Here is a 6364-nt window from a genome sequence, read left to right as displayed (position 1 = left end):
TTGGCTTACAATGGTTCAGGGGAAATACTTAGATTTCAGTCCGGAAAATGTAAGGTTGGCATTCAACTTGCCAATGATGCAAGAAAACGCATGCCCCTACACTAGAAGGGTCAACTTTGATCAAAGGTTGGACCAAGTTCTCATGGACATATGCGTGGAAGGAGCTCAATGGAAAAGTGACTCAAGAGGCAAACCGGTTCAATTGAGAAGACCGAAGAGCTATGAGGGAGGAGCAACAAATGCAAGGAAGAGACATTGAGGAGCTCAAGCACTCCATAAGATCTTCAAAAGGAAGAACTAGTAGCCATCACTAAGGTGGACCCGTTCTTTAATTTTCTTGCTCTTTATTTTCTATTTTTCATGCTTTATGTTTTATTTATATTTGTGTCCTTATTACATGATCATTAGTATCTTAGTGTCTATGCCTTAAAGCTATGAATGTTCTATGAATCCATCACCTTTCTTAAATGAAAAATGTTTTAATTACAAAAGAACAAGAAGTACATAGTTTCGAATTCTATCTTGAAATTAGTTTAATTATTTTGATGTGGTAGCAATACCTCTTGTTTTCTGAATGAATGCTTGAACAGTGCATATTTTTGAATTTGTTGTTTATGAATGTTAAAATTGTTGGCTCTTGAAAGAATAATGAAAAAAGAGAAATGTTATTGAAAATCTGAAAAATCATAAAATTTATTCTTGAAGCAAGAAAAAGTAGTGAAAAGCTTGTAGAAAAAAAAAGAAAAAAAAAGAAAATGCAAAAAAAAAAAAAGAGAAAGAAAGAAAAAGAAAAAGCAAGCAGAAAAAGTCAATAGCTCTTTAAACCAAAAGGCAAGGGTAAAATAAAAAGGATCCAATGCTTTGAGCATTAATGGATTGGAGGGCCCAAAGGAATAAAATCATGGCCTAAGCGGCTAAACCAAGCTGTCCCTAACCATGTGCTTGTGGTGTGAAGGTGTCAAGTGAAAAGCTTGAGACTGAGCGGTTAAAGTCGTGATCCAAAGCAAAAAGAGTGTGCTTAAGAACCATGGACACCTCTAATAGGGGACTCTAGCAAAGTTGAGTCACAATCTGAAAAGGTTCACCCAGTTATGTATCTATGGCATTTATGTATCCGGTGGTAATACTGGAAAACAAAGTGCTTAGGGCCACGGCCAAGACTCATAAAGTAGCTGTGTTCAAGAATCAACATACTGAACTAGGAGAATCAATAACACTATCTAAATTCTGAGCTCCTATAGATGCCAATCATTCTGAACTTCAAAGGATAAAGTGAGATACCAAAACTGTTCAGAGGCAAAAAGCTACTAGTCCCACTCGTCTAATTGGAGCTAATTTTCATTGATATTTTGGAATTTGTAGTATATTCTCTTCTTTTTATCCTATTTGATTTTTAGTTGCTTGGGGACAAGCAAAAATTTAAGTTTGGTGTTGTGATGAGCAGATAATTTATACACTTTTTGGCATTGTTTTTAGGTAGTTTTTAGTAGGATCTAGCTACTTCCTAGTATATTTTTATCAGTTTTTAAGAAAAATTCACATTTCTGGACTTTACTATGAGTTTGTGTGTTTTTCTATGATTTCAGGTATTTTCTAGCTGAAATTGAGGGACCTAAGCAAAAATCTGATTCAGAGGCTGAAAAAGGACTGCAGATGCTGTTGGATTCTGACCTCCCTGCACTCGAAATGGATTTTCTGGAGCTACAGAAACCCAATTGGCGCGCTCTTAATTGCGTTGGAAAGTATACATCCTTGGCTTTCCAGAAATATATAATAGTCCATACTTTGTCCGAGTTTTGATAACGCAAACTGGCGTTTGAACGCCAACTTTCTACCCTATTCTGGCGTTAAACGCCAGAACTGGCATAAAAGCTGGAGTTAAACGCCCAAACTAGCACTAAAGCTAGAATTTAACTCCAAGAAGAGTCTCTACACATGAAAGCTTCAATGCTCAGCCCAAGCACACACCAAGTGGGCCCTAGAAGTGGATTTTTGCACTATCTGCATTTTGTTACTCATTTTCTGTAAACCCTAGTGACTAGTTTAGTATAAAAACTACTTTTAGTGATTTATTTCATATTAGAGAATGAACATTTAGATCATCTTTATCTTTGATCACGTTTTGGGGGCTGACCACTCGGCCATGCCTAGACCATTATCACTTATGTATTTTCAACGGTGGAGTTTCTACACCTCATAGATTAAGGTGTAGAGCTCTGCTGTTCCTCATGAATTAATGCAAAGTACTATTATTTTTCTATTCAATTCAAGCTTATTCTTATTCTAAGATATTCATTCGCACACAAGAACATGATGAATGTGATGATCAAGTGACACTCATCACCATTCTCTCTTATGAACGCGTGCCTGACAAACACTTCCGTTCTACATGAAAACAAGCTTGAATGCATATCTCTTGGATTCCTGGTCCATGTGTTTGATTGTCTCTCCTGACAACCGAGCCTTCAATTCCATGAGATCAGAGTCTTCGTGGTATAGGCTAAAATTATTGGTGGTCATTCTTGAGATCCGAAAAGTCTAAACCTTGTCTGTGGTATTCCGAGTAGGATCTGGGAAGGGATGACTATGACGAGCTTCAAACTCGCCAGTGTTGGGCATAGTGACAGACGCAAAAGGATCAATGTATCCTATTCCAACATGAGTGAGAACCGACAGATGATTAGCCGTGCGGTGACAGCGCATTTGGACCATTTTCACTGAGAGGACGGACAGTAGCCATTGACAACGGTGATCCCCCAATATATAGCTTGCCATGGAAAGGAGTATGAATGATTGGATGAAGACAGTAGAAAAGCAGAGATTCCGAAGCAACAAGCATCTCTATACGCTTATCTGAAATCCCACCAATGAATTACATAAGTACTTCTATCTTATTTAATATTTTATTTATATTTTAATTCCCATAACCATTTGAATCTGCCTAACTGAGATTTACAATATAACCATAGCTTGCTTCAAGCCAACAATCTCCGTGGGATCGACCCTTACTCACGTAAGGTTTATTACTTGGACGACCCAGTGCACTTGCTGGTTAGTTAAGCGGAGTTGTGAAAAAGAGTTGAGATTAAGATTGTGCGTACCAAGTTTTTGGCGCCATTGTTAGAGAACACAATTTCATGTACCAGTATACCATATACATAATCTATCAATAACTTATTCAGTTCATTTCTATCTTATGGCCTTCTAGCCTTAGTTTTCACGTTACATTATATTTTATCTACGAGAAACCAAAACCATGCTTTGGCCGATTCTCCCTAAACTCAGAACACCTCAAAAACCTCTTCTTTCTCAAGCTCTAAGCTTCTAAATGTCAATTCCTCAAGCTTAATCACCTGAATTTCATTCCAAACCGCCTAATTGAACTCCAAATCAATAAGAACACAATCTAATTCACACAATATCACTATAATCATCATAGAGTTCACTAAATTGAAAATTCACAAAGAAATAAGAGTTCTTTACCTTACCTATGGCTCAAATGAATAAGACCAACAATTTTTGCTAGCTGATTCATTCCTAAAACATCAAAATCGTAAAATTCTCAATTCCAAAGCTCATATATATTCAAAACTAAAGAGGAAACATCTAGGTGGGAAATATTGAATTTCTTACCGAATTGGTTAGTGGGCTTTGTAGAGAATTCTGAGACAAACGTGTGGTCACTAACGGCACCTCAATCGGCACTCCGAATTGAAAGTTACGTGGAATTGAAAAATGGAAGTGGGTTATACTAAGGGTTTTCTTACCTTGCTTCTTCCCAGTGTAAACAGAGTATGGAAAGGGACAAGAAGGCCGAAGTCAATTAAATGATGTGAATGGGTTGGGCCCGGTTCAACTGGTTTGGCCTGTTCGGCCCAATTTTGGGCCAAAACTTTTAAAATTAGTGTCATAATTCATATTCTAATTATTTCTACTTCATTAAACTATAAAACTTAATTTTTTTATTTCATTGATTAATGATTAATTTATTAGTTAATTATTAACTAATTACCTGGGGTTTACACAAAACACTCGAGCCACCGAACATTGGTGCCGTCTGTGAGGTCCTGGGGCGAGGATGGAGCTATTCCCCCACGTGGAAGAAGTACGAGAGGAGGAGGGACCCTGCTTGAGAAGAAGGGTAGGCTCTGCAGCCTCCTCTGAAGAACACTCGAGACCAAGGTTTCGTAGGAGCGACCCCCTCCAGATCTCCCAAAAGACGCCCGTTTGGTGGTACGGGCAATGACAACTCAAAGATCATGCAGGAACTCCAACACCGAGTGCAAAATCTAGAAAAGGAGCTAGCGGCGAGAGACTGTTACCGTCCTGAACTCAGCAAAGACTCTTGCCCTAGCCTGTCCCGCACCCGATCTTCCACAAAGAGATCGGAAGACCAAGGGAGAAGCCCCAGGAGGGACAGCAGACAAGAACGAACTGAGGCTCGATCTGATTCTACCCATGTTAGGTCGGAAGGCTGCGGGCAGACCAGGAGAGAAAGAGAGGAAGGAAGCGATGGGACCCCATCATTATGGATGCAACCCCTTTCCACCCCTCGATCTTTAAGGTCTGGCTACCGAAAAACTTCGACAAGCCCACAGACATGAGGCAAGACAGGACGAAGGACCCCTAAGAACATCTAACGGCTTTTGAGGCCAGGATGAACCTGGAGGGTGTTGGCGATGCCATCAGGTGCGGAGCTTTCCTGGTAACTCTGGCAGTTCCCACGATACGATGGTTTAATGCGCTCTCGCAAGAGTTCATTATGACTTTTGCGGATATTTTCCGCAGTTTCTTGGCGCAGTTCATCACACATATAGCCAAAGCTAAGCACCCAATTGACCTGTTGGGGGTCACCCAACGGGCTAGCAAGTCGATGAGGAAATTTGTCGACCGATTCAATGATGAATGTGTAGCGAACTTGTTGAATGAAGACTTTAGAAATCACCTTACCACCAAGACCGTGTGGACCATGGGAGAAATCCAAAATATGGCGAGGGAGTATATCAATGATGAAGAGGTCAGTCAAGTGGTGGCGGCCAATAAATTGCAGCCACCCAACCTGCCAGCTCGTCACCCCGGGTATGCGGAAAAATCAAAGGGGACGCCGAAGGAAGGAACGGCAGGCAAGCCGTATAAGCCGTTTTCCCGAGTAGGCAAGTTCACTAATTATACCCCTCTCACGGCACCTATCATGGAAGTTTACCAGCAAATTGTAGACAAGGTCATCATGTCAAAACCCTGAAAGTTGAAAGATAGGACAAGAGGAAAGAAAAGCCTCTACTGTGACTATCATAAGGGTTTTGGACATAAAACTCAAGACTGCTTCAATCTGAAGGATGCTCTTGAGCAAGCCATTCGGGAGGGCAAGATGACCAAGTCTCACAGTTTATATGAGAACCAAGAAGGAGAGAGCGTGAACGGTCTGAGGAGGATCGCAGCCGAGCTGTAAAGCTAAGGCAAGGGTCCTTCGAGAATACTAACAATGCCCCAACCGTAGTCATTAATGTGGTGGTGGGAGAGATGCACGACCCAAGTCGAAGTCAGCAACAAGAAAGGATGCTAAAGTCCTAGCCATCTCCTCGTGAAATCCAAAGGCTAAATCCATGGAGCTTCCTGATATATCTTTCGGCCTAGAAGATCGATGGTGCTACGAACTCCCCAAGAACCCACCCATGGTGATCACAGCAATGATTCGAACTGGCCTGGTCAAATGAATCCAAGTAGACAGCGGAGCTTACTCGAACATTATGTTCAGGAATGTGTTTGATGCCCTAGGGCTCAAAGAAACCGACCTTAGAACCCACCAACAAGGGGTCGTTGGTTTGGGTGATAACTATATAAGGTCTGACAGGTTAATTGCACTCCCTATCTGTGTTGGAATCAAAGAGAGCAAAAGGTTAGTAATGGTAAAGTTTGTGGTCCTGAGGGACTTTACTGCCTATAATATCATCTTGGGAAGGAGAACCATCAAGGAGTTCTCAGCTGTCATATATACGAAGTTCTTGATAATGTAGTATGTGACGGATAGCGGATCCATAGGTTCCATCCGAGAAGACTTGGAAACGACGGTCGGTTGCAACAATGCCAGTCTCTCATTGAGGAAGAATTCAAAAGAGGCAGCCAGAGTGTTCCTAGTGGATTTCGACGCAAGGATTGACGATAAGCCGAAGCCAGAGCCTCAGGGAGACCTAGAGAAGTTCCGAGTGGGAGACACGGAGGACAAGTTCACTTTCATTAACCGAAATCTCCTCCATGAATTAAAGGAACCTCTCATCGAGGCCGTCAGAGCAAATGGCCACTTGTTCGCCTAGACCCCAGCCAACATACTAGGGGTGAACCCCGATTTCATGTCGCACTGCCTGGC

Source organism: Arachis ipaensis, chromosome B4 (assembly GCF_059453495.1).
Source record: "Arachis ipaensis isolate K30076 ecotype BB chromosome B4, ASM5945349v1, whole genome shotgun sequence".
Taxonomy (NCBI): Eukaryota; Viridiplantae; Streptophyta; class Magnoliopsida; order Fabales; family Fabaceae; genus Arachis; species Arachis ipaensis.
This window is presented reverse-complemented; position numbering follows the sequence as displayed.